The sequence below is a fragment of the Coloeus monedula genome (assembly GCF_965178545.1).
Source record: "Coloeus monedula genome assembly, chromosome: Z".
NCBI classification, from domain to species: Eukaryota; Metazoa; Chordata; class Aves; order Passeriformes; family Corvidae; genus Coloeus; species Coloeus monedula.
The window spans coordinates 47,943,511-47,971,341 of NC_138822.1; the positions used below are offsets into that span (position 1 = coordinate 47,943,511).

The window sequence follows — 27,831 nt, forward strand, 5'->3', positions numbered from 1 at the left end:
GCGACTAGTCACAAGATTTAGGGTTACATCGTAATTTATAACTTTCTAATCCAATAGACACTTAAAACGACACTTTGTTTTAGATTTATGACCTATCACCTGTGGCACTTCTCACTGCAATGCAGCTATGTCTTGACCAATAACTTCTCATGTCACATACACACAGATGTCTCTCTTATACCATCTACATTCTTAAACTATATAAAATCACACTATTATATTTTAAAACCCTTCACCAAAACACCCAGCATACAATTTTACTTATAATGATAGAACACAAGTTTGTAATCCTTTTGCTTAAAGTCTATAAATCTCTGTCAATTAAGCCGGACCTAGTCTCTTCCAGGGTTGTAAATCAAAGCCTCCTTTAATTGCAGGAGTTTCTACTCCTCTGTCTCCCACAACCAACAACTCTGAGAGACTAAGAGAAGTTTGCAGCTAGCACTGCATTTGCACTGATGCTTTACATCAATAATTCTGAATCATATAGGATAATTTTTCCAGTAGCTAGGCAATTGCGAGCACTTCAGTAAAACAGCATTTGGGTTGGGTTTTTTTTATCAGAAGAAAATCAGTCAAGTCTTCTCTTACTGTGTTCTGGGCTTTTCTCATTATCCTCTTCTAATCAGAAAAAAAAGATTTCTGTGCAAAACTCATCTCCTGAATTTGGTACCAGAAGGGCCAGGTAGGTTTGCGTGCATGAACTTCACCTAGCTACCACAAGCAAAATACACTTACTCTGTTCCATATCTGGGTTCTGTTCAGTTCCATGATTAGATATTTCTCCACCTGAGATGTGTTCATAAGGTTTCACCTGGAAGTGCTTGAAATAAAAGACCTACATTAAAAGATTTTCCTAATTCTGTTGCCTCTCCAACCAAAGAGGCTGTGTAAGGACCACAAGGGACTCTGCACGAAGAAACGTCATAAAGTAATCTCACATTTTCCTGAAAGTAAAGGCAATGCTAATCCAAAACACAAGTTTTTAAAGGCTCAGTATTGGATAGATGGCACTTAAAATTTTGCATCTATTCCCCTGAATCCATGAAACATAGAATCATGTGAAATTAAACCAAAACTCACAAACACCTGACTTAATAATTAAAAGACTTTTTCTGATTGGATGCTAAGGTATTACACAATGATAAGCAACTTTTAACTAGAACTTCCCAGGTTTCCTTAATGTGCCTTTGTTTCTGATACCAGACAGGTTACCCATTTACTAAGATTTTGTTGGTGATTTGATGGACCTGCATTTTTTTAAGAGAAAGAGCACAAAGGGGAGGAGAAGAGCGAACTGTCTAATTAATTTTTGAGAATTTTAACAAGTTCTAATCTTATTTGGGATCACTCCAAAGACCATCTAAAACAATAGAAAGAATTCTTGAATCCAGTCATAGCTGAATAAAGCCTTTTAAATATAAATCTTGACACTACTTTAATTATGGATCTTCTCTAGCACCTCCATGTAAAATAACACTTCTGTAAAATGGCTTTGTCAAGAAAACACTATCTTCTTTTTGATATACAGTGGCAAGCAACAATTAACATAATTACTCCCAATTTTCATTATATAATTATGCAATTTATTGTACAAGTAATTAAAATATTGCAATTTAATAAATTGGAGATGCAAAACATATCTAATTTATATGCATAACTGCACTAGAGTTTTATTGCCCTTGTGGTTAGCTAAATTTTACTGCAAATTGCAATAGGTTTACTTATTCACGTAGACGTTATTCACAACACTGTCAAATGTCCCAAATATTATTTACACTGAGCAATCAGAAGACTATTTTAGAGAACCTTATGTATAACAACTATTTAAAATTCCTCCAAAAGTTAGTCTGAAAGTTATGTATAAATTAATACAGAATTCCAATTCCCACTGTTACATTTAAGCAGTTTCTACACATAAATTATTTGTATTTCAGCTCTGTGTTTGGTGTAATTTATGGGTTTAAGTTTATCTATCCTGCAGTGTTTCATCTTGTGTAAGATAATTTATATTTCAGTGCATCTAGGGTGGTCTTCAACTGCAATATCTTTCACAGGATATTAACCTCAGAAGTGATAGTATGAAAAAATTTTAGTTTACCCGGTCTAATCCCTCTGATTGATATGACCAATAATAATAAATTTTAAAATAGTATGATCTTCTGTATACTGATGCCTAGTCCAATTACAACATTAATTTAGCAGGCTCTTGTGTCCAAATCATTAGATTTTAGATTCAATGTGAATTTTTCTTTGCTTTATATTTATTGGAATTAGCTAATTATTCCTCTTGAATGAGGACATATTCAATCTTTATTCCCTTATTGAATTCACTTTCCCAAATGAAAGTGGACAGCAATTTAACTTATTTAATAAATGTACAGGATTTGCAAGCATTCTGGGCAATGCAATTTACAATTTAAACAACCAAATTACTTTCTGACAGTCAGAATTTGCACACTGGTCAGACCACTAGTCTATTTGTTTATTGACCTCTTATCTGCAATGTATATGATCATATCTATAAAGAAAAAAATTTAAAATTCTCTACTGTATTCAGTACTGTTTCTAGAAAAAAGATCATCTGTAAATCAGTCTTGTCTTTATCATCACCCAACACTTCAAAGAATTTTTTTGCTGTTCTCAGATTTAGTTATTTCATATTTACTTCAAACAATTTGCTGGAAAAGAAACTTGGAATCAATCTCAGCAAAAATACACAAAGTAAAAACTGGTATGACTACTTTTTGAGATCTGCAGTAGAAATAGAAGAAAAAATATAAACTCTAACTTCTATGTAAGTAAAGAAAAAAAAAGACACCTTTGCTGTTTTTATACTGGTCTGTAAGAAATTTTGTAGTTTTTAAAGTACAAATACACATGTTAAATTGTAAGATTTTTTTTTTCTCTCTCCCAGTTTATGAATTTCCAATTATATATAGCAACAAATTCTGTATAGGATAGCATATCTAAATATACTACACAATACAATTTTAGATTAAGGTACATTTTTAGGTCAAATTGGAGAAGTATACAGATGGATATAAATAGATAGGTATTGATCCATGGCTCTGTATGCTGTAAAAAAATGAACACCAGTACTTTAATTCCTCAAATTTGTATCCCATGAGAGTGTTTTACAGTCAGGAATATTCATCTGAATATGAAAATATTTACTCTGAATAAAATCATTGCACATTGTTCCATTTCTTTTACAACTTTAATGTGATATTCTGAACCTTGAAGCCCTACAGATTTCTCTCTTACAGTTATCATGGCAATGGTAAGTTTCAACACAGAATTTATAGAATTAAATATATGCACTGGTTTGTATAGCCATTGATTCCATATTGTTAACACAAACTTGTGAAATAGATATTAAATAGAAAAATAATTAGCAAATATATATTTCAAATGGTGTAAACAGTGTTCATAGTTCTCAGATTTTAGTGGAAAAACTATGCTACTGTAAGCTATAAGGGTACAATTTTTTTTCCTTTAACTCAGTTTCACCTATGGAAATGACATTATGACAATTTAGTATGAATTGTTCTGTCATCACCTTATTATCCATATTCCTATGTATCTGAATTATTTTAATACATAAAATGTATAGCAATGTGTTCGCCACAATTTAACTGTGATTATTCAGTATTGTATGATTTTATAATGTCAAACTTAATTAATGAGATTCAGCTTCTGTAAAGACTAGTGATTAAATAATTTTTAGCATAATTGAGGGCAAGTCTGCAGTATTGTAATTCTGAAGGCAGTTGAACAGGTATAGATTTATGTATGTGCAGGAAGATAAAAAATCACCTTAGATTCTGCATCTCATGAATGATCACAGCAGACCAAACCTTCAGACTTAGCAAAACTGGAAAGAGAAAGAGGACAAGCTAACAGAGAATTTATGACAGAGTGACCAGAACACAATGCTGTGAATCAAAGATCAGAAAGGATAGAGCCTCGCAGAAATACTTTCAGAATAAATATATATTTGTGTCCGATTAAATAACAGGGTTTGTGAAACTGGGCATGCAAACAATTAAAGGCATAGGTAGCAAGCAATTGCTATCTTAGCTACACAGACTAAATTGATGATCTCATATGTGGCAGCTGTAATATTACCTGTTGCTAATGCAGAAGAATGTCATAAGAATGACAGATCCTTATGTATTCTTCTGATCTGAGTAGCTGGAAAATGACAAATGTTGAACAAAATCAAAGAATTCTTTAGGCACAGTGAAGACCATAATGATCACTTTCCACCTTGCTTTCATCGCTCAAAGAAAATGCTGACCTTCAAGAACAATAGAGGCTATCATAAAATCTTCCTTTCATGTGCTTTCTTGAAATGTCAGAGGTAAAGTTACTGTTTGAGAAACAGAAGTTAAATGCAAAATGATTTTTGAAAGTGATAGAAACACAATGAGACTTTACAACTTAAATATCCAATCTACATTGGATTGGAAGTACTCAAATCCATGACAATGAATTCTTCAAACTGGTGAAACTGTCTATGTATGATATATTTTAAATACAATCAGCACTTAAGATTAACTTTAATGCATAACTCAGTTCCATATTTGTTCCTGATTTCTCAGAAATTTTACTTCATTATATTTTCTACTCTTCTTTATTTAAACATAAGAGTGGTAAAAGTATAAATGAAACTAACAGTAATATAGAAAGGGTTGTGAACCAAAGAAAAAAAAAAGACAAAATCTGGGAAAGCCTGTATAATTAAAACAGACTACTTTTAGATCATAATTTCAAATTGCAAACACACACACACGAATCTAATCCTAGTTAAAAATTTCTGAACACTGCAATATTTGTGATTATCAAAGTATCACAATCCTAGTAAGTACTTAAAAAATAACAACATAAGGTAAATTAATTGTTTTCTTTGTACTGATGTTTAAATACTACCATAATGTATTTAGTTTTAGTTCTTCTAATACTGAGAAAGGTAAAATTCTCTGCTCTTGGCTGTCCTTTGTCAATTTTACCTGCTTCTCCTACAGCAGTAGAGTTTCTGCAGTTCAGTTTGAGTTTCTGTGACTGATATTCTTTCATTCAAAGACCAAAGTGCAAAAGAGGAGAACTCTTTTTCTTCCTCATCATTCTCTGTGTAAAGCAGTACTAAAACTTTATTGCAGTTGAAGTCTGTTTATTTTTAAAACAGTGCATGAAAGTGCACTGAGCTGTACTTAAATTTGGTGTTTTCCAGTCTTAGGCATAAAAGTTTGGCCTTGAGAACATTTATATAGTACTTCTTCTGATGTAGAGAAAGACCCTGAGCAGTGGACCTCAGTTTATATGTCCCTAGCATTCCTCTCCTCACTCAATATAATTCCCCCAGCTCCAACAGTATTTTCCCCCTACTGGTTCTAACTTACATTGCAAAGCACATTTGAAACATAAACTAAAGAGGAAGATGAAGTAGCAATTGCTTGTCTATTCGAAATTTAAAAATCAACCATGACTGATGCTGAACTGAGAATCCAATAAGAGCAACCTCACATGCTGTTCAAACCTAGCTGTTTTTCATACTAAGTCAAAATTTTATGTTGTCTTCCATGTGATTTGAGAGGATACAAACTTGGTTTACCTTGAGTAGAGAAATGTAGAATGCACATCTTTCACAGTTCAACACTCACTTTGATACAGTACTGTCATAGCAGCTTGCAGTGCTGGATAGTGAGGTGCCACGACCTTCTGAAAATGTCTCCAAGGCAAAGCCGCTCAGCAGGACCACCACACACTCACACATGCGTACACACACACTGATAACTCCAGAAAATGGGTTGACGACAAAGAGATGGGAAGGGTCTTCATATGGGGTTCCAGGGGAGGGGTTTAATGCAGCCACGTGTGAAGGAGTCCAGGAATTAAGATAGGTAACATTGGAGGGTCCAGGTTTAAATATGGAAGTAGAGGGAGCATCAGGAACCAATGATCTGAGGGCACGGGGGCGGTACACGGGTGGGGCTAGGGTATGGGAGCCAATGGGGAAAATCTGAGGGAGTGGCAATGGGGCAAGGGCTAATGGGGGAACAGGGAGTGGAGAGCCTTCCAGGGCAGGGACATATAAGGTATAGAGGGTCAGGGAGGCCAACGGGCCAACCAGGGAAGCAGAACTGGGGTACATTAGCATAACAGAGCAATGCATCCCAGGGGAAGCCTTTTCTGTCACCCTGACCTGGGGAGGATCTCTGATCTTAGGGATGTCCCACCAGTGGACTCTCTTTGTCCCTTGTTCCGTAGGCTCACCACCCTCCACACTTTATCATAAAGTAAGAAAAAAGTGATATCACAAAACAGAGAAGTTATATTGGGTTTAACTGCCATGGTGTTGGCAGTGGGGTGGGAGGGCTGGGATGGAGCCTGTGAGGAGAGACTGGTGCTGCTCAATGCTGGACACAGACCATTCCGCCTGGCTCCAGAAGAGCCACTGCAAGTCTCAGCTGGGACCCTCAGCGAAGCTGGTGTGCCTGTATGGAAATACTGGCAAATCCCTGCCCATCAGTATGAGGAATGAAGAAAAATAGATGCATGAGAAAGAACCCTGAAGGCACCAAAGTCAGATGAAGTAGGTGAGGAACAGCTTCAGACATTGGAGCAGGAACCCACACTGCAGCCTCTGGAGTACCTCATGTCAGACCAGGTGGATATTTCCTAAGGTGCTGCTGTCTGTGGAAGGCCCCTGCTGAAGCAGGGGAAAAGTGTGAGAAGGAAGGATCAGCAGAGAGGCAGTGTTATAAACTGACCACAACCTCTATTTCCCCATCCTCCTGTGCTGCTTGGAGGGAAGATTGAGGAGCTGGGAATGAAGAAGAGTGAAGCTGAGCTTTTCAAGAACTAGGGGGTGAGAGGGAGGTATTATAGTTTTTGGTTTTGATCCTTGTCACCTGACTCAATTTTAGTTTATAATAAATTCAATTAATTCTCCCAAGTTCAGTCTGTTATCCCTGTCACAGTAACTGGTAAAAGATCGCCCTGTCATTACTTTGACTTGTTAAAGCTTTTTATCATATTTCCTACCCCTGTCCTGCTGAGAAGAGGGAGTGAGAGACGAGCTGGGTGGGGGTTTGGAAGCCAGCCAGCATAAAAGGCCTCTAAGATAACTCCTGCTGTGTGTTTTGTGTACATGAAAATTCTACTAAAACAGGTCATAAAACATATAGAAGTCCCTAAATACATTTGGTATTGGTTTAATACAACTAAATAATATTGGTTTGCACAGAATATTTCATCCCACCTGTTCTATACTATCATTTTAGATAGCAAAATTATAATCCAAATCATTTTTAACATTTACATACTTGGTGTTATTCACCAGAAGACAGAACGTGCATTTCAATGTTATTAATACGTAGTGGCAGTTTTCAACAACATGCTTTCTTGCATCAATTATATGAAAAAGGAAGAAATGTCCATTCTTTCAAAACCTATTGTAATTGGCTTGAATATTTGTTGATTTGGTAGCTTATTTTGTTAGACATTACTGAAGATAAACAATATTAGATGTTTTCAGAGGGAATGAGGAGGAATTTCCTTTTTAACACTGCTACCCAGAATAACTTTGAATGAAATCTCTGCAATACCACTTTTCTACATTTTGGAAGGGAAATGATGCCAGAAAAGATAATGTTCAGAAAACATAACAGAGTCTTAGTTTCCCCCAAGATTCATATTTTGAGGTAAATTAATATTTACTTCATTCTGGAGCACCACTTCCTCAAAAGTAATGCCTTCACAGCCATGCGCTATTAAAGAGAAAAAGGCATAGTGACCTGTAAAAAGTAGGGAGATAAATTTCCCAACTTTGGAAATTAAGCTCAGAGAAATAAACTTTAAATGCAGCTATCACCTGTATTTTTTATTCAGAATAAACTTTTATCTAATGTTTACTTTCATTATTCATTTTGTATGTTTTCTGATAGTGTGACTAGGAAGTGTTAAATTTGATTCTAGACAAAATTTTCAGTAAATGCAGCTGCATTTGCTGGCTAAGAGTGCACTCATCAGCACACATGCTTAAGTTCTCCACAAAATAAATGTGCAAGGCCATTCCATCATATATTTTAAGCTACACCTCACTATTCAACTCTACCAGTTGAGATAAATTGATTGCAAATGTAAAAACATACAAAGACTTTTACTTGGAACTTCTAGCTTTCTTTTAAAACTTTTAACTACTTCTGTGCTACCTTTTGTTTACAGATCAGTCTAATTTCTGGCAATATTGCAAGGCATTTTTGAAGAGTGTAATGAAAACTTATGCCCTTCCTCTGTCTAAGTTATTCCACGTAACAACTGACCCTTAGAAGATTTCTATCTATTTGCAATAAAATTTAAGATTTTGCAATTTATGTATTTTGCAGTTCTTCTTCCCACATTCAGGTTTTGCTATGGTGTAAGGAAGCCCACCCCAAGTGACTCACACATTTCATACTATGGTGGGTTGACCCTGGATGGATCCACTATCATTGCCCTCCTTGGCTGGACAGGGATGAGAAAATATAATGAAAGGCTTACATGTTGTAATAAGGACAAGGAGTGATTGGTCACCAGTTATTGTCATGGGCAAAACAATCAACTTAGAGAAATTAAATTCTTACCAATCAAATCAGAATAGGGTAATAGAGAAACAAAATGAAACTTTATAAAAACATGTCCTTCAGCCCTCCCTTCCTCCTGGGTTCCACTTCTCTATGTCCTCCTCACTGTGGCCTAGGAGAACAGGGAATGGGGTCAGTTCATCATACATTGTCTCTGCTGCTCCTTCCTCCTGAGAGGGAGGACTCATTACACTTTTCCTCTACTTCAGCATAGAGTCCCTCCCACACAACATAGTCCTCCACAACCTCCTGTAATGTCAGTCCATCCCATGAACTGAAGTTTTACATGAAGTGTTTCAGCCTGAGTCCCGTCCATGGGGTACAGGCTTTCAGGAACCTCTGCAATGTGAGCTCCTCTCTCTGTAGCTCAAGGGTCCTGCCAGAAGCCTGCACCAGCATGGACTTCCCATAGGGTCACATCCCCCATTGTACATCCACCTGCTTCAGCATGGAGTCCTCTATGAGATGCAAGTGGATATCTGTTCCACTGCTGGGTCCTGATGGGCCACAAGGAAACAGCCCGCCTCACTGTGGTCTGCACTAGAGGCTGCAGAGAAACATCTGCTCTGCTGCCTGGAGCAACTCCTGCCCCTTCCTCACTGACCTTGGTGTCTGAAGTGCTGTTGCTGTCACACGTTCTCACTCCTCTCTTCTCTGTGTACTGTTCCCCAGCATGTTCTTTTGTTTTTCCTTCTTAAATATGTTTACACAGAGCAGTTACCATTGTCGCTGATGGGCTCAGCATTGGCCAACACTGGGTCTGTCCTGGAGCTGTCTGGGACCAACTCTATAGGACGCAGGGAAAGCTTCTAGAAGCTTCTCAGAGAAGCCACCCCTGTAGCCTCCCACTTCCAAAACCTTGCTACAAAACCCCTATACATACATTTAAACATACATTTTGTATTGTCTGTGGCTTCTCTGCACCATATTCTGCAATCTCTTTTCCATATTTCATGACACCAAGTATTTTGAGCATTTCTTTATGGGAATAGAAGAGCTGAAAATACCATAGGAGACCACAGCTTGAACAGATTGGCATGAAGATTTACCTAATTCTCTTGTCAGCTGGAAAGAGGAAATATTCCTGATCACACTTGTTCCAGATGCTGTACATTTGAAAAGCTTCCTCCCCAAAATGACAAGATTAACCTCATCTTTCTTGCCTTGAACTTGTTAGGCATAATCCACCTATAGATTTGTCTATTCAGACACTGTAGAAGCCCTGATTATCTGTTTAGAAAGACAGTGTTAAGCATCACCACTATGTCATTGACCTTTCGTACAGTACATTCTTACATCTCCCTTACAGAGATGTTTAACAAGGAGTATTGAGTGCGGAAGGCCTCAGCCAGTTTTTTGTCAACAGGATGCATGGGGGTGTTGCTAAGCACAAGGTAGGTAAGAAATTCTAGTCTTATCCATGTTAATAGTCAAAGCAGTGCTTTGATTGGCGTTATGTAGTTTAGCAGTCCTATTGAAGCACTCCAAACCCCTGATAATCCCATGGGAATGAACCCTGTGGTGGAGTCAAACCTGTAAATGCTCAGACTCGTATTTCTCAATATTTAGTCATTAAAGTAATAAAACTTTGGTTATTGACATTATATACAACTTAGAGGAAAATGCCTATATTTTTAATACATTACTTGCTTTTGCTGGACTACTACAATGTTCTTACGGTTAAGCCGCAAGATGTAGTGATACATAGCTAGATTGAAAGTGCAGAAAACAAGATGTTGAAATGGGAAATAAACCACTGAGCATTCTTTACCAAAATGGAATAAAAATTAGCTAAGCTTTGTTCCAGAAGGGCTTAAAAAGCATAAATTTTAATTTATGGAGGCTGAAATTATTATTCTTATTGTATTTTATTAATAATAATAATTTATTAAACACCTTGCTCTTAATTAAAACAGCTCATATCAGTGTTGTTGGTTCAGATACTATTTTTGGAAAAGACACTGTTGTGCCCTTTCCTACAGATGTCCAAATGGCATTTATAGGTGTGGGGTATGCCCAGCCCCTGCCCTGGAAGGAGGCCTGCTGAGATAAAGAGATTGTATAACTTCCCAGCAAGATCCCCTTGGAAAAGGCAGCACTTCGCGGTGAGGGTGAGAGAAAACAAGAACCATGATCCTCTGGGACACCGTATGTAGATTCCTTGTAACCCATTGGCTTCGACCCTCTCATACCCACCCTTGTATCCCTGTAAGATCTACCCTTCTCCCCCTTTGAGTTTGGAGAGCTCGTCCCTAGCCTCCCCTTCGTGGTGTGTGGACTAATAAAGCTGCCTCATGTGGAACTGCTAAATGAGCCTCTTGTCTCTCTCCTCCCGGTCTAGCCTGGGGTTTGCCTCGCAGAACAAGAGCTGAAGTCACTCTTGCTGAAATCACTAGAGAGCTGACAGCCTGCTGAGACAGGCACCTTTCTGCAGAGGCACCCCGGCGGCTGAGGGAGTACTGTAGACCTCCCGAAGACTGTCCCTTGCAGGACACTCCCTCTGGGTTGGTCACGGCTTCCTGGGTCTGAGCCCTAGAACCCAACCCAGCCCAAATATATAGGTATAAAAACCTGCCCAGAGTTCCTTTCAGGCTAGTTCAAATATAAAAAATATTCTCTGCGTATATTTAGAAGTGATTTGTATTAACGTCAGGAAGTCAGTCTTTAGTAAAACTAGTATAAAATTTCTGCCATATAGATTTAAGAAATATTTATATCAGCAAAGATGTGACGCATTTGTAAAGATTTACGTTTTCATTTCTTTTGATTTATAAAAAGTGTTTTATTGATCTTTTGCTTGGTTGGTTTGGTTTAATTTCTGGCTTAATGTTCAGGCTCAATGTTGCTTTCACTTCAGGCTTAATGTTTTTCAGTGAAGAAGAATTTAAAAAAAAATAGATAAGATTCATTTTTATTCACTTTTTGAATAGAAATACAGGAGGATTTTGTCACTTGTCCTCAACAAAGGCAAATGGTTCTGTCTTTCTTTGAACTATAAACAGAAAAGGTGGAGCAGTGACAGATAACTTGAGAGAAATATAAAGACACTAACTGGATGTGCAGATGAATGCATGGCTTGGAAACCAAAATCCACCTCAACTGAGTCTGACATAGGATGCTGAAGACAACTAGAAAGAATTCTCTAAATCCAGAAGTGGTAAAGAGAAGGCTGGAGAAAATGTTGGTCTTGTTGATGAACAAGGCTTGAAGCCCATAGACCCAAGACACAAGAAAAGGCTGAAGTACTGGACACTGTTGTTGACTTGGTCTTGTCATGGTTTAGCATACTTGGGGTTTTTAGTTAAAGAGGGCTCCATCAGTCACAGAAGTGATTCTTTGCAAAGAGGTGCTTACAGCTTCCTCTAGACCCAATAGAACCAATCAACTGGCTAGTCTGAATATTGACAACTTTTAAGCCACTTAAGAAGCTTGACACACCTCTGTGATCTACATTTAAGAATGAACAAAGCCCAGGAAAGCCTCTCTTGCTTCCGGCTTTCAGACACGTAACTGGGAACCCGCAGTGCAGCCCAGGGGGCCAGGCTGGGCCGTGCTTGTCATGGACCGGCCGGGTTGGCCACAGCACGGCTTAGCTGAGATCTCAGCCACTTCTGCTCGCTGGACACCCGGTGCAGCCCCCTCAGTGCAGGCCAGGCCAGCTGGGAGACAGCCACCCCAGAGCCGCACAGCCCTGTTCCATCCCCGGCCCTGCTCCGTGCAGGCAGCCCCGCGGCTTGGCCAGCCTCTCCCAGTGTGACTGCTGAAATAAAATGCTACACTGAAAGGAGCTCCGGCCGCCACCCGGCAGAAATTAGGTGACCAACAGCAAAAGGTGAATTCCAGCTGCAAGGCCTGGGTGAGATTAACTCTCTTAGTGCTGTAAGATTCTCCAGAACAGATGAAACCCAGAAATTAACTTTGGGCCTTTCTGTGCCTTTAAACTGAGCCTAAGAGGGGGGAGAGGAGAAAAACCCAAGCAAACTTCTCAAAGTGGTTGTTCAAGGACATATATACACACTTCTCTGCGTTCTTCTGCTGTGGTAGAGAGCGGAGGAAGCATGCTTCCTGCTTTTCAGCCAGCTTTCGTCTCCTTTTCTCCAGAGGCAGATGGAGAGTTGAAATTTGTTTTCCTGGGATTTCGCATTTTTTTTCCCTTCTTCTCTTCTGGACTGTTTCAACATCAGAACACATCAGGAGAATTTTCTATGGAGGTGGAGGCCCTGGAGGTGGGCCCACAACCCAGCTCCAAGGAGGAGGAGAGAGACTACACCTACAGAAGGACTCTGGAATTTTCCCAGGTTTCTCTCCACAGCAAGAGATTTTATTATTTAGCATTATTATCCTTTTCCTGTGTGTTTGTTAAATAAATAGTTTTTATCTCTTTCACTTTCCTCCAATGAAAATTTCTTTTTTTTCCCGAACCTGGTGGGGGAGGGACGGTTGTAACCTGCCTTCTATCAGAGGATATTTTCCTCCAAATTTGTCCAAACTGGCAGTCTTTATGAACAAGACTGAACATGGGAAATCCCAGACCAGGGGGAGGTTTGTAGCACAGAAAATGTACCTTGTGTGAATGAGGATTGGCTCAGAAAATATTTGACCAAACTGGATACACATTAAACCTATGGACCCTGAGGGAATGCGCCCGTAAGTACTGAGTGAGCTGATTGATATCATCATGAGGCCACTTGCAATAATCTGTAATCATGGCAAATGAGAAAAGTGCCCGAAGACTAGAGAAAGAAAATGCCCCTGCTCTCTTATAAAAGTGCAAGAAGGAGCATCCAGGGAAATACGGGCTGGATCTTTGAGAAAGAACTCAAATCATTAATACTGGGTAAAAATGCCAGGCACATTTCCAGTCTGTTGAGACCAACAAAGGGCCACCTAGATAATGACAGCAGTTGGGACATCTGCCTTCTTGGCTGGATGGCTGTCAGGGATCAACTCTCAGAACCTCTGTGATGGCACCGGGGACAGGCTGTGACAGCCCCTGCCTCATTGCTTTTTAGCAGCCACAGGCTCTGACCCTCTGCATATGGTCCAGGGCTCTTACAGCTGTATACACATGCAGGCTCCAGCAGGTCTCATCACCCCACCAGTCATTACCCCAGGCCAGTTCTCTTGTTCACTACACCCTCTGTCCCCACGCCCTGTGGCTCTGCTGTCCTACCACCCTGCACTGCCCAGTTCAGACTCGCTACAGCACTGGCCAATTCCTTCCTCCTGCCTGGAGTCATGACTTGGTGCTGCTCTCTGCATCACCACAGGGTTGTGCCCTGGCAGGAGCCCAGAGAAGTTCAGCAAGTTTGAAGTACAAAGATTTTATTTCATCTAAAGTTCTGCAACAATTTGTCCTTCATGTTGTCCTGCTTCTGAGTTCTCCTCCTATCTAAGCCCTTTGACCAGATGCCAGGCTGCAGGTCCAGAAGACTTGTGCGTCATTCATCTGCCACAGACGTAGGTCACGCTGACAGTCCAAGCCCTGCTGGGTCCTCCCGCTGGTGCCTCTTTCCATGGGTAGCTTCTCTATGATATGAATCAGATCTGCAAGGAATCTCAGTGACTGGTCTATAGGTAAAATTTCTATAGCTGCCATCATTCGCAATTACAGAAAAGTCAAGTGTTGCTCAGTTCAGTTTTTCCCGTAAAGAGAAGTAAGATTATATTTTCAAAATCCATTGCTATTGGACAAAGTCCATTTTTATGGAACATTAATTAATGGTTAGAACTTACACATAACATTTCCTGGAAACATTGCACAAGTCCAGCTAGCAGACTTAAATCAAAAATGTCAGAAATACTGTATCAAAAATATTGTGGCCAGCAGGACCAAGGTTGCTTTGTGCTCAACACAGGTGAGGCCACACCTCTGAGTGCTGTGTCCAGTTCTGAGCCTTACATTTCAAGAAAGATATTGAGGTGATGAAGTGTGTCCAGAGAAGGGCAACAGAGCTGGTTACTTTCATACAACTAGAGACAGTAAGTTGTATGAGGAGCAACTGAGGGAGCTGGAGTTTAGTCTGGAGAAAAGGAAACTCAGGAGAGACCTGATTGCTCTCTACAACTGCCAGAAAGAAGGGAGTAGCAGAGTGGGGGTCAGTCTCTTCTCCCAGCCATCCAGGAACAGGACAAGAGGAAATGGCCTCAGGCTGCACCAGGGGAGGTTCAGGTTGGACATCAGGAAGAGTTTCTTCACTGACAAGGTTTTTAGATATTGTAACTGGCTGCTCAGGGAGGTGGGGAAGTCACCATCCCTGGAGGTGTTCAAGAAACAACTGGCTATGGCACCTAGTGCCATGGTCTAGTTGACAGGGCGCTGCTCAGTCAAAGGTTCGGCTCAATGATTACGTATGTCTTTTCCAACCTAAATGATTCTGTTATTCTGTGATTCTGTGATAAAAGCCACCTCAGGTGCAGCTGTATTCTATTATTTGCAGACTACAAAATTGAAATTATTTACCTGTCTTACTCAGTAGTGGAATAAAGCCTTGCTACTAATTCTGTATAAAAATATTCAGTAAGTTACACATTTTACCTTAAAATTGCCCAATGACATTCTTTATTTCACTAAATAAAGCCCTATTGTACCCAATGCCACCTGGGTTTTTGTCCATTCCAGTGATTTTTCTTATGCAAATTATTTTACATTAATACAAAATGTGCCAAAAGTAGAGCTGATTTATTAAAGAAATTAAGCAGAGAGATTGGTATTTAAACTAAGGTTGCTTTTCTATGCATTGTACTGTAATATGCCTAATGATGTCAGCTGTATAGCTGACTAATCTGTAATTCTGAGCAACTGCTATATCATAGAATCATAGAATCATTAGATTTAAAAAGACCTTTGTGGTCATTGAGTCCAATTGTTAGCCTAGTACTGCCAAGTCCACCACTAGAAATAAACACTAGAAACATGATTTTTATATATTTGGGTATGATTTCTTGCAAAAACATTGCTTTATAATGCAGTGACCTGCAATAAAAGCCTCATACATTTTCTTGCACTTTTACCACAAGCAAATAGTAGTAGAAACTTTGTGAAATGTAAAGATAATACAGATGCGTGCATTTAAACACACTGAATTTACTTTCATGAGATCTGATAACTTACTTGAAGTGTATCATTCTACCATGGAGAAAGACAATAAATTGGATCATTCTAATGAACATGACCTTGCAGAGTCAAAACCTATATTGCTTGTTTGGAATGCTATTGTTAATATCACAGAATAGGAGATTTCTCCACTTAACTACTAAATGTAGAAAATAGTTCCCAGTAAAGCAAGATTCATATTAACCTGATTTGCTGATCTTTCTAGAGCTCAGTATATCTTTCAATATTGCACATTACAGTTAGTGCAGTACTACATTAATATTTTTAATTAATCAAAAATAATTCAGACCACCTACAGAACTGAATATAAAGTAGTTCTCAAGTGCTGATATAGCTGATATATATTAGTAAAAATGTTTACTTATACTCCAAGAAGCTGTCTATAAAAATATTCTCACAAAGAACATTGAACATGCTGGAAAATGCACTAACTGATATACTTGAGTATAATGAGGACATGAATTCAATGGTTTACTGCATAGTTACCAAGAGAAAAGCTGCAGCATTAAAATGTTACTGAATTATTATGGTTGTTTCTAATGGAGACATTGCATTGTCACTGATAAGTAATACATATTTTATATCATGGTGATAGAGCAATTAATTCATGTCACCAGCACCCTCATGTTACTTGCTGTTATACTCTGGGATAACAAGTGTCTTTCTATTAACTACAGAATATTCAGAACATCTTGAACAGCTTTAATTAAAATGTTTTAATTGCCTATGAAAGCCCCTAATGCAAATTACTATTGTGACAAGAGCAGCCAGGCCTTTCATTCTGCGATCATACAGTTTTTCTTCATGAACCCCTTTCTTCAGGAAGTATGGAACTGATCTAATTGCTAGGAGTGGAAAGTGTTAATAGGATCTCAAAAGTAAATGTGTATTTGGAACAAACTACATCACTGTTTATTGATTCCTTCACACTAGATTTCTGGCAATCAAAATTCAATTAGAATGGAAGCATACAATTGCTAATATGCAGGTTATGGAATTTTTTCTTAATAAGGATTTTGACAATGAAACCATCACACATGGGTGGCTGGAATTGCAGAATTGTCTAACCTTAGAACTAATGACTTAGACTGTGACACATTTTCTTTCAGAAATCAAGATATTTAAGAAATAAAAGCAGAAATAAGATTCCCAATTGGGACGTATCCCCCACAGACGATTAGGCAGTTTGCAGTCACTCAACTCATGCAAGTTTTCAGAATGCTGATTCATCTCCCAAGATTTCCATGAGAAACATCTTGTGAGGGATAGCAATTCTTTGAAGGCTTTGAGTTTCATCTGCAGATCAAAACTCCAAGTTTTAAGCTCGTCGCTGAAGTAATTGAAAGTTTGGCTCAATTTCAGTAAGTACCAACACTGCTATTCCTTATGCATTTATTAATACTAGTACTGTGTAAGTAGTGCAGGTTTATTCTAAACCTGGTATCCATACTTCTCTAAAAGTTGATCTCTGTTTTAGCATCTTTTTCAAGGTTAGAAAGATATTCCTCTTTAATAAAAGGAGATCTGAGATTTCTTGGATTTTATGCACAGAAAATAGAAAGAGTGAAGGTTATACCATGTTACTTTTATTTTGGCTTTGCATACTGGTATATAAGCAACCTAAAATTCAGTAAGTAATAAAAGAGAAAGACAACTGCTTCCCTTTTTTATTTGTGTTATTACCTCTGTGTCCTTGCCATCCATTAATAAAATGAAGTTTAAGAACAGAACCAAGAACGGAAAAAAATTTAGATCAAATGAAGTCTGAGTTACCTTGGTTTCAATTAGTATTTTGAAAAACAATGTTTAAAAATGTAAACAGCATCCAAATATGTCACCTAAAGAGTGTAACTGGGAAAATTACTTTCTGCATATTGTAAACAACCATTTCCTTTCAATTTAAGGCTGGTTTGTGGTTACTCTTGTCCCTTACATCAGCCTAACTATTCTGACATATTTCCGAAGATTGAATCACAGCTACACAGTTCAGACTTCTTCCATATTGGCAGACTGCATCTTCAAATTGCTCTTTCCAGGTAGTTGCTTATGGAAGCATTTAAACAGGCTATGAACTTTCATGAGTACAGAATGGAAGATGAGTTAGCTCTTTAAAGAAGAGAGATGCTGTTTCACAGGCAGAGACTAAGTAGTGGCTCTAACAGCAATTTTGAAAGCTCTGCTAACCCTGCTCTGCGCCATCATGATCTAGGTTTACAGCGCCCTAATTCATTACCAGTTTATTTACCTGTGCCGGTTTGGCCAAATTTAGAAATATATCCTCTGAGAGAAGGCAGGTTACAACCATCCCTCCCCCACCAGGTTCAGGAAAAAAAGAAACTTTTTCCTCAAAGGAAAGTGAATGAGATAAAAACTACTCATTTAACAAACACATGGGAAAAGGATAATAATGCTAAATGATAAAACCTCTTGCTCAGCTGAGAGAAACCTGTGAAAATTTCTGAGTCCTTCTGTAGTCTCTCTCTCCCCCTCCTTGGAGCTGGGACAGGGTGGTGGGCCCACCTCCAGGGCCAAGGCCTCGGTGGAAATTCCTCCCGATGTATTCTGATGTTGAAACTGTCCAGCAGAGAAAAAAAAGGAAAAAAAACCAATTCCCAGGAAAACGAAAGTTCAGCTCTCCATCTCTCTCCGGAGAAAGAAAAAGGAGCTGAAAAACTGGGAGAAAGCAAGCCAGGTGCTTTCCCCCCCCATGCTCTGCTCCCTCAGCTGAACACAGAGCCATCTCTATCTCTGTGTCCTTGAAAACATGAAAACAAACTGCTTAGAAAGTTCCCTTGGTTTTGTCTCTTCCCCCTCTTAGGCTCAGTTTAAAGGCACAGAAAGGCACAAAATTAATTTCTGGGCATGGGGCAGCGATAGGAGATACACATCACAAAGTCATCCCAAGACACTACCCAACAACAATTTCTGACATGGGTCTCCCATTGGCTGGCACTCTTGATAATATTGAATGTCTGCAGCAACACTAGCTAATATTGTCTTCAAATTTGTCAGAGTCTTGCCGAACTTCACAGAGGCAAACAGGTCAAAACCATACATGGATTCCCTTTAAATCAAACATAATGCACTACTTCAGCAAAACATTCTGTGTTTATGATGGTACTATCCACAGATCTTTTACAAACTGGTTGTTTTTTTTTTTTCATTATGCTATTGATGTTCACAGTAGTATAAATAACCATAAAGCCATAAGAACTTATGAGCTTTTCAAACTAGAAATTCCCTGGAACTTTGAAGGGCTTGTAGCACTGTATTTCTGAAAAGTTTTACAACTAATCCTCTAAAGCTGGTACTTGTGAGTATGCTGCTGGGACTCTCTTCTTGTGATCTGGGAGTTGAAGTGTTTACCTGATACTGTATACCAGAAGCCTTCAGCATCACAAAGAGTCACCCAGAAGTTACTTAATTCTTCAGGCCTTTGTGATGGTATATTCTCTGCCTTGTTTTCTAATAGAAATGCACTCTATTTCTCCAGGCCATGCTTTTAAAATTATCAAATCCTTGAATTATAAGAACCCTTCTCTAACGCAGTTATTTCAAATTGCAAATAATCCCAAATTAAGACAAATGTCATATATATATTTATATACACTATTGATCTGTATTATCTAAACCATACAGCATAGTTCAAAATACTTATAAAATTCTTAAGCAAAGAAACAAAACAAATTCCACAGCTTAACTGAAGTTACCACAGAAATGACTCTTCCCATCCTGAAAAAGTGTCAGTCCTGATTTCTACTTGGGTGTAAGCATCTTCACTTCATGGAAATTGGATCTAATCTCTACAGATCCCACAGAGGGTTTGAAATGATAATCATCCATGACAAAAATACTTTTTTTCCGCTTTGTTCCCCCCCTTAGTTAGAGGAGATGCTTTTTCTCTTTTTAATTAAATTATTTATCTGCCATAGTTAATTATACATGTATCATATCAAGAGTACTTCAGTTCCAGTTTGGCCCAGATTTAGAAATATATCCTCTGAGAGAAGGCAGGTCACCACCCCTTCCCCACCAGGTTCGGGAAAAATAAATTTTCCTCGAAGAAAGTGAAGGAGATAAAAACTATTTATTTAACAAACACATGGGAAAAGGAAAATAATGCTAAATAATAAAATCTCTCGCCGTGGAGGAAAAACCTGGGAAAGTGTTAGAGTCCTCCCTTTGGTCTCCTCGGAGCTGAGACTTGGCCCAGGGCCAGGCCCTCTGCGCTCGGTGGAAAGTCCTCCCGATGTGCTCTGATATTGAAGCAGTCCAGTAAAAAAGGGAGAAAATCTGAAATTCCAAGGAAGGAAAAAAAGTTCAACTCTCAGTCCCCTTCTGGAGAAAAAGAAACTGAACAACCGGCCAAAAGCTGACTGGGCAGCCGCAAGCCGGGTGCATCCTCCCTCCCCTGCCGCAGCTGGAAAAAAAAGTTGCTATCTCTGTGTGACCTCGAACAAGCTGCAAACTGGTTCGAGAAAGTTTTGCTCAGTCTTTCCTTCCCCCTCTCAGGCTCAGTTTAAAGGCATAGAAAGGCACAAGAATTAATTTCTGGGCATAGGGCAGTGATATGGGATACACATCATAAAGTCACCAAGACAACTTGCTTCCATTTCATGTCTCAAAAATGCCCCATTTTTTTCTAGGAGGTTTAAAATTTTCTTGCCTCCCTTTCATTACTAATTAGCATTCTTCATGTGATTTTTTTTCGTAAGATCTTATACTCAGTACCCATTTGTAGATTAGACAAATATATGATCCAAGGATTTCCTGCTGATTATCTAATGCAATAAACAAAAAAAACCCCAAACCAACCAACCAACCAAAAAAAAAAGAGAGAACCAAAGCAGATGCTGTTACATTCCATTCAGAAACTGACTCTGTGCTTCTCTTCCACTCATTATCAAGAGCCAAGAAATTAAAATTATTCATGATTAAATTAAAAGGTTGTACAATTTCAATTTTCTGTCTCTCAACTACAACATTTTCTTACTGTTAGCCTTACAAATATGTGGAAGTGAAATAGTTATTTATGGTTAAACTTAAAATTCAAAGGTCAACTCAAATGATTTTGATTTTTTTTGCTCCAAAGAATTAAATGAAACCCAACCAAACAAAAAATCCCCAATACATACAATCTAAAGTTACCCTGTAGACACTGTTCTAAAGAGGAAACACAGGGTATCAGTATAAAAAAAACATTTAAAAAGCAGCCTGAAAAACAAATAAAAATATTAAGTAGCTATCATCCTTACTCAAAAACTATGCACTTAAGCTGAATTTTCAAGCCTTGCCTGAAATGTACACAAACTTTCTTATTGTCTTAAAATCAATTCTTATTCATGCCTGAAATTTCCATCCCTGGCCTGTGCTGCTCCCATGCTTATAGTCAGATGCTCCTGCTTCTATGAATGGCAGAAGTGAAACACTCTTGCAAAGTCAGCTCTTGTGACAGGCCTCTGACCTCTGTCAATATGTGCGGTTTCAGCCAGCCCTAAAAGCACTCTCCCCACACAGAAAGGATTAACCCAGATCAGCAAATATCCACCACAGGCCTGAAGTATAATTCCATACCTATTTGGCATGCTCCCCAGAGTTCAATTCTCCAGGCTGAATGCCATGTCTAAAAATGTCATAGTTAAGGGATCTGTTAGACTCAAAGAGGACGTACCCAAGGATTGAGTCCCTGTAGAGTCTTGTACAGAGCTGGACAAAAGTAAAAGACATTTGGCATAAGAAGTCTTTGACTATTAACATTACGTTGCCAAATGCATGGAGAGACTCATGGTGGCTATTAACTCGCCACTACGGCATTGGGATTAGATACATGGAGGTACACAACCTGACCCACTGCTCTAGAACTGCTCAGCAGTGAAGTCCACATAAGTCAGATTATACTGAGAAGGGAATTCTCAATTCTAGGCTGTCTGTTCTGATTCATCATATTCCATGAGAGGCACTGCTCGTTCAGAAAATCCTAAATGAGGGAGAATCAAGCTTGGTAGTGGGATCAGGCCTGAAGTCGGACTCTAGAGAGTGAAACTGCTTGGTTCCTGCAAATCAGAGAAAATGAAGGAGGTGATACAGACATGCTTTAGGGTGAGAATCTTGCTGAACTGCACAGAACCAGAAAAATTTTGGCATGAAACTGTCACTGCAACAGGAAGACATTCTTTCACAGCACATGCAGCAGGTAGATCAGCATCTGTCAAAAACTACATGTGCACAACAACAGAGCAAAGTGTCTTGTCCTGTGTGTAAGTGCTGATACAGTGGATTATGGGTATGCATGGCATGGAAGAGTCTCTTGGGCTTTGTTCATCCTTCTAGGGTGACATGGCAATCACTTCATCCCTATGTAGTACAGGTTCAGAGTGTGGAAAAAGTAACAATGAATGAAGGCAAGCTTCTTCCACTAACTTCCAGCAGGGCAACTCTGGTTCTCCAGAGTGTATGTGGAAAACAAAGGGCCCATCTGGATCATGAAGCTGGGAGGCTGTAAGAAATGACCACATGTTAAGTTACAGCTGTAGTACGCAAACAACACTTGTCATGATACAGAAGTGTGGGCAACTACACACCTGAGGCAGAGTTTGTGGGATGTGTTTCGAGCAATGATGGATGCCTGTTAGATCAATCTTGTTGTATCGGTGTTGATATCCAGCGGACAGTCCCAGTCATTTCATTTACAGACCCAGTAAGTGTATTTCTTCTTTCTTCTGGATGAACACTGGAATGATATTCTTTCTGTTCACAGAGCAGTATTTCTCCCATAGTGACAAACTATAGATAGACAAATAATGGCAACTGAGTTAGTAAAACTAACAACTGCAGGCATAAGTACTAGCCTCATGCTGTAAGAGCTTCTTCCATAACACAAAGACAACCAAAAAATCAGAGAAATAGAACTTCATGAAAACAACTGTCACTGATTTTGGAAGTCAAACAAAACACTCAGTCACTTGATTCTCCTCAGCATGTGAATTCCGTATTTCCTCAATGGAAATAATCCATGAATTGTGGCAAAGAATATTGCAGACAAATTCAAACCTAACACACATTATAAAAAAAGAAAAATATTAACAGTGAAGGTGACAGAACTGAATACCATATTTTATTCATGTAAGAATTTGTGTATTTATACTTGCCTTCATATACATATGCATGTGCTTGTAGGAAAAATACAAGTCAATGAGGCCAACTATTACTTAACAGAGAAAAAAATCATCAAGCAACCCTCTGGCTCCAAAAAGAAACAAAAAAGCCTCAAAATAAACCAAACCAAAACAGAAAGCTTGCTGCTGTATCCTAAGCTAAGAAAGTGGGATTTTGAAGACATCTGACTCAGATAAGAAGAAAAGCACAGCAAATCATGGAAGGAAGAGAGTAGAATAAACCTGAAATACTTTTGTTATGTTAATTTCTCTTGCTTGTGGCTTCAAGCATCTGTAACAGCTAATTTTTCTTGTTTGTACCTTCAAGCATGTGTAACAATCTAGCAGTTAATACCTTTAAAAAAAGTGTAAAACTATGCAGGGATACACAAAATTATCCATATATCCTAGAAAATGAAAGTTTCAACAATCAGATGCTTTTATTGCCTTATTTTCCACATTTCCTTTCTATAGCCAGCTTCCAATCAATAGGGTAAGCTGACTGAGGGCAAATACAACAGATTTTTCAAACACTACTTTTTAGCATTTTCTTCACCTGATTTGCTCATACAAATTTTTTGTTAACAACCTGAGCACGTTCATACTTGTATGTCATAAAATAAACTAACTACAAACAGCTGTCCCTGAAACTACATCCCACTTTACTTTCCGCCTGGAGAATTGTTATGACATGCAGAAGAGCATACACCTGCTTTACTACGCTGACAGGTGGTTGCCCATTTCTTTCTTTCCCAGTAGCTAACAGGACACTTCAGCTACCTGTTGGTAGCTAAAGGCCCCATGCAGTTACACTAATGTTCAGTAAATTGCCATGAATAAATAGACTAAATAACGTCTATCATAACAATTCTTCTTAAGATGCATGTGCCACATTATACAACCAACAAAATCAACTGCTGCTAGGAAAGCAAAATTCAGAGCAATTCATATAATAAATCTATGCGTAGAAATGCTAAAATCTTCAGTAACTGGTAATTTCAAGAAAAACTGCAATGCAGGTGAAGTCTTTTGTATAAACTGCACATTTATAAAAATGGGCAGTGAACTGAATCTTGGGCTGACTGAGAGTGCACAGAAAATCTGATTTAAAGAGTGATAACTTGTTCCACATTTTTTCTGTAGAAATGTATGGACTTTTCTCCACTAATTCCCTATCACAGACTGGGTCAGTCCTTCCCTTAAGTGTTAATCTAAGGTCAGCATTTTCATGGAGGAGAGATACCATCTCCTCAAGAAATTACTCAAATTACTTCTCTCATCAAATAGAAAAAAAACCCACCAAAAAACAACAAACCAAACCAACCAACCCATTTATGTACCTACTAAAAAGCAAAAATCCAAACAGAAAAAAAAGGATAACTTAGGAGTATACTCACAATAATCTTTTATCTTTTCCACAAGGAAAAATATGTGTGTTTATCCCACTTACCCTTTATATTCTCCCTACATACCCTGAGTTTGTTTCATTCGATGTTTTCCTTAATTTCTTTTCATGCTGTGTGAATGTACTACTCACTACTAAGTGAGAGTACTACGGCCAGTTGTTATAGATACAGATGTACACACGTATTTGTAACAAACTCTCAGGTGTTCCTGATGGATTTTGTCTACAGAGATCACTGTCACAATCTGACAAATTTGTATAATTGACTCAAATAATACGTATTTTCATTTATGTTGAAACTGAGCTGTTCTATTGTGTATTAAGATACACCATTGATTTTCCAGTGTCAAATTTCCCGGTATATTTTTTCATTCTGGAAAGCTGGCATTTCTATTTTCTCAGCTGGATTTCAAAACGTAGCTCTCACTAGCAAATATAAACACTTCTGATTTTAAGGCTAAAATTTATAAATCAGGAAAACCACCTAATTCAGGTAAGTTACCAAAAGCTGTGAAAAAAGTATGGTGAATCTATTGAAGATAAAATTTCCTTTAGAACTGAGAAGAGGGAAATAAATTTCCTTTATTCTCATGCTCTTTAAAATGCATTAGGGAAATTAAAATCCTCCCTCTGAGCAATACAAATCCAGATCTTAGAAGTAAGTTGATTTGAATTTTACTTCATTTTGGAAGTTCAGTCAGGTATTGCACATATATTCAAACCCAAGTTTTCTACAGTCCTTCATGTGGAGGAAGCAGGATTGCTATTTACAATCCTTATCACTGTCTGTATTTCAATATATAAAAAGGCTATGGAATGAGGACTAAAGATTTCTGAGATGTATGTAGAAAAATACCAAATACAGTAACAACTACAATTAACAAAAGAAATCAGAAAGATGATTTGATCAGGTATATATAGTAGTTGCTACTATAAAAACAAAGCCTAATACAAAATGTAGATTATAAACCTACAAGATAGTACTCTAAATTAAATACTAGCAAAACATCTTTAAAACTAAAATTTCTGAAAAAAAGTTTATCTTGGAAAAATTTAAATACATATTGCTTTCCATGTAGCTTTTAAAGCAAAGTAGAATCATTCAAAAAAATGGAAATTGCATTTTGATGATTCATTTTTTTCATCATTAGTTTTCAAAGATCAGCATTACATAATTTTCTGATATCTTATCAACAAATTGTACATTTCCTTTTTCATCTTCATGGGAAATACAGCAATACCTGTATGAGCAAAAATTGTGTGATTATAGCATTCCCTCACCAAGAAAATTGTTCCAAATTACAAAAGAACAGTTTGCATATTTGGCAACTGGTATTTCTGCATACCTGCCAGCAGATATTTACAGTAAGCCCCAGATACTCTTTTATTCTTATAAAATAGTATACATCAATATTCAGAAAAGATTAAACTAGCATAGAATTAAAACCCAGTATCATAATACCCAATTCACACTCCTCTTCTGGTAAAACAGATTAAAGAAAAGTATAAATCTTAACAACTAATGGAATTCTCTTTGCATTAAAAGAATATAAATATGCCTTTATCTGTTTAGAGGAATTGCTATAATAAGGCCTAGCAGATATCCAACTATGAACAATCACAGCAAATATCCATGGGTTTAGAGATGGGCCCATACTACTACTCAGGGATTACAAAGCACACAGATAATACTTTTAGTAAAAAAATTCTCCAAGTTACAAATCACTGAAAATTACTTCATTAAGAAAACTACTATATAATACGTACACTATATTGTATTATGTCGAGTTCCTCTCTGGATATCCTTTCAAACTTTCACCTCTAGCAGTGCCTCTGCGTCCCCTTGGAGCAGATCCCACTCAGCCCGGTCAGCTCAGGACACAGTCGGCTGTGGGGGCCAGCCTCCGGGAGACCAGAGGTCTGGCTCGTGGGTCCTTCCACAGGACCGCGGCAATGGAGGCAGGTGGTGGAAGGAGGAGGCAGGCTCAGATCTGGGTGAAATCTGGGAAGTTTATTGTGCCCTCGAGCACGAGGTCCTACCTCCCAGGGGAGCCCAGCTCAGAGCGAGCTTGGAAAGCTCTTACAGGAAGTTTTATGGGAGGGTGGTAACAAGGGAGGGATCATAGGAACAACCAATCGGAAGAGGGGAGGGTGTGGTGAACAGGATAAAGGGCGCAAAAGGGAACCAATCATGGGAGAAGAAGGGAGGGACCCTTTTCCCCTGGCCAATCACCCGATGCTCCGGCCAGAACTTTCCAGAAGCCTGGGAGGGGTGCCGGAGTGATTGGCAGGGGCCAGGGAGGAGACAAAGAGGGAAGGTAAGACAATTAACATAGAACTGGGAGGGTACAAAACTGAACAGTCACAACAATTCAAAACCCAAAGGGGAGACTTGGACCGAACCAAATAAACACACTCCCACATTGCAGTAGTCTCAGTCCTTCATTCAACATTCAATCAATAAACTACGATTTATCAGCATGTCTAAATAAAGCCTAGCATCCTGCTACTTCTGCCTTTTCCATCTTACTCTGTGTTTGGCTCTGCTCCTGAACTGTCACTAAACTGCCTTTATTCCTTTAATGTGGTTTCCACGTTAACTGGTGTAACTACCGCTGCAGGCTTACCAGTCATCAATAATGTGAAATATTTTTCTCACTGTTAGGCTTCTATGAATAGGTATACCTTACATAATGATACCTGAGTATAGACAGAAACATGGAATGCTCTAAGGATGTCTTCCTTTGATGAACTTTTGCTACAGTTTTGTTTGAGTGCTGTGAACTGATAGAATACTTTTATTCTGAGAATGAGCGCAGTCTTGTATAATACGACTTGTGTCTTGCGCTACTAAAAAGAAGAGAATCATATCTACATACTAGTTACATTTAAGGCACAGGAAGTGGAAAAAACTTCTTGGCAATAAAACCACAGAATGGGTTGGAAGGGACCTCAGTGGGTCATCTTTTCCGACATCCCTGCTCAAGAAAAGTCATGCTAGGGTATATTTCAGGTGTTTTTTCAAAGGGAGGGTCTTGGAAACTCTCACTACCCTGAGTAATAGGATCATTTTTACAGGAAGTTTTACAGATACTCAGTGACTCTTTCCTTTAGTAAAGGTTCTGTATCTGCATGAGATCTTCTATATTTCATCTGTCTGTAAGGCCATACTGTATTATGTTTTTACTTTCTTTATGTCTGACTGACCCTGTAAAATAATTATGTTCTATATTCAACTATTGTGTTCTATTTTTATATCAAAGTCAATGAGATTCCTTGTAGGATATTGTGATAACCGTGATATGGTAATCAGGTTAAAATCAAGTACCTTGTAATTTTTATTGCTGCATGTATCTTATTACCTATTATAATGTTTTCTTTAAGTCTTTCTAAGAACACAAAATTTAACAATTCAGAGAACAAAAATGTCTAGCAGTTTTGTGGGATGAAAAGCTAAAACAGGAACCAGTAGGAAATAACTCCTCCCGCACATCCTCAGTCAATGATTTTGTCAGTGTTGTCTCA

The 27,831-nt window shown here is 38.4% G+C and overlaps 1 long non-coding RNA gene across 2 annotated transcripts in view; it reads right to left on the reverse strand.

Moving 5' to 3' along the window:
* The window catches only part of LOC309585509, a 58,177-nt gene extending 31,835 nt beyond the window's left edge, over positions 1–26,342 (reverse strand). Inside the window, exons 1-3 of one of the 2 annotated variants that reach the window (XR_014227319.1) lie at positions 26,074–26,342; positions 22,329–22,530; positions 19,938–20,040 (exon numbers count right to left, since the gene is read on the reverse strand). This is a non-coding gene — a long non-coding RNA (uncharacterized lncRNA). Of the gene's footprint in view, positions 1–19,937; positions 20,041–22,328; positions 22,531–26,073 lie in introns of those variants that run through there. The other variant, XR_014227318.1, reaches the window with a different exon arrangement.
* Between the last annotated feature and the right edge of the window lie 1,489 nt (positions 26,343–27,831).